Raw genomic sequence first — 2,163 nt, forward strand, 5'->3', positions numbered from 1 at the left:
GGGGGGATATATTAAGATCACCTCATGAAACAAACTTTGTCATATTGGAACCAAACTCACGAATTTCACAACTTTTACGAATACATACTAGTCTAATTCTAACCATTACTGTTCAGACACAACCAGAATCTTTAAGAAACATAATTATAATGAGTGAGGAAATTCCTCGTCGAGTGGTATGTTATCTTTTTTGTGCCTTCTGTGTTACGAATTATACCTCATGTCGTTTCAAATGACCAATAAGGGATTTCAGAGGCAAAAGTTTAACTACTCTAAGGTGGGCGTTGAATTAATGCTTGGGATCGAGGATCCCGAGTCACTGTACCCGTTGTCTCCCACATCTAACTCGTCCGTCTCCTCCTCTTCATCCTCTTCTTCCTCCTGCTGTGTGGATGCTGAGCGGTTGTGTTCCACTTTTTTAGTGTTAGCTTCAGTAGTGACGCAATCTTCTGAGGAATTTTCGCTTGTGGTTGAGTCGAGGGACGAGCCTAGACCACTGTCTCTCTGCTTGCGAGATTGCTTGCGGTACCGCAGAATGTCCTCAATTAAGAAACTGCTTTTTCTCTTTGGCATGTGTCCCTCCCTTATAGTAAGTTCACCATCTTCCCGTGTGACTGGTGACGAGGCAGTGCCTGAAATAGTTGGCAATGACGAAATACCTTCAGTCGACAAGCTACTGACCGGAGTTGTTCCGCGATTCGAGGAAAGCGATGGGAGGGTGGATGTTGGCGGGGTGTGATCGATGAGCGGCCCACCTACACCAACAGCTGGTGACGTCGACTCTTTTTTTACATTGCCGAATTGAACAGGTTTGCCTTGGCTGTGAGGAGTGGTGTTTCCATTCCAAACCTCTTGGCTTGAGAACGGCGTCCCTCTATCAGCGGAGGGTGCTGAATTGCCATTGTTAGCGAGGGCTAAAGTTAGGGCCAGATCCCTCTCTTCTCTGGGCAAACCCAATGGCGTCGCTGATGCTGTGGGAGCGTGCACGAGACGTGGAGTCGACGCAAAGAGAGGGCTTCCAAAGAGATTCCCGCTTGCCCCCTGCATATAGACTGCGCTCCTGTTATACTGTTGGTGCGGGGACACTTGATACTGGGGAGAGTTGGGGTATGGGGATGGGCCTGCAAATGTGCCATACATGAAACAATTTTGCCTGGGTGTTTGTTGTGGGTGCGAGTTCGTTCGTGGAACTCGAACGAAGGCACTTGGCAGCGGTGGAGTGCTCGCGACCAGCGGGGATGTGTTGGGCTGGAGGTTGTTACTGTGATGGGGGAGGGGGCTGCTGGGAAGAGGGGCTGTGTAGATACCCAGGGGGTTTGCGTTTAGCCCGGTTATGTAGCTGGTCAGAGGGTGGACAATGCTGTTCGTCGAAACGCTACCTGCTGGCGTTAATGTGTTCGCGAACAGAGATGCCGGGTGAAACAAACCCAACTGCTGAGGCTGAGGAGAGTTAACAGCGCTGCCGGTGCCCACAGCAGCAGATAGTCCTCTCACATAAGCGGACAAAGCCGAACTTGCTACCAAATCAGTTGTCTGTGTTTCATGCTGATGGCTTTGTGGGCGGAAGAAAGGGTAGGTGGTGAGTCGATGACGATACTGAGTGAAAGCTGAGTTCACTCTTCTGAGTTCGGGATCACTGTGGGGGGCAGAGGTTCCATAGTAGTTGCTCTGTGCTGGGCCGTGCGGTGTCGAGTTCAGGTTAATAATTTCTCGGGCACTTTGTGACGAACTTCATGTTGAGAAAAACAAGGGGAAAAATATGTTTGATTTTTGTTTTAGTAAATGTTTCACGGCATTTTTAACCGAATAAGGTCTTATAAGCGCCGAAGATTAGAGTTATAACAAGAGAGTAACAAACATAAACAAAGAAGGGAGAAAATTATGACTATAGATGTTTGATAAGAAAGACTTAGAGTGAGCAAACCACTCAAGAGCACCCGCCAACCATACACGAAATAATATGTAATGATAAAGGATGCTAGGCTCTTAAAAGATAAAATTTTGATAATACTTTTTCATGAACCACTTTGATCAAATAAGATTATTAAGTAAGACGAAGGAAATTTTTTAAATTTTTTTTTGGGGGGGTGGTGTTGTTTTGTTTTGATTATTTTTAATTTTACTTTATTGTTTTGTTTGATTTTATTTATTTGTTTATTTTTA

Source organism: Aplysia californica, unplaced genomic scaffold (assembly GCF_000002075.1).
Source record: "Aplysia californica isolate F4 #8 unplaced genomic scaffold, AplCal3.0 scaffold01184, whole genome shotgun sequence".
Taxonomy (NCBI): domain Eukaryota; kingdom Metazoa; phylum Mollusca; class Gastropoda; order Aplysiida; family Aplysiidae; genus Aplysia; species Aplysia californica.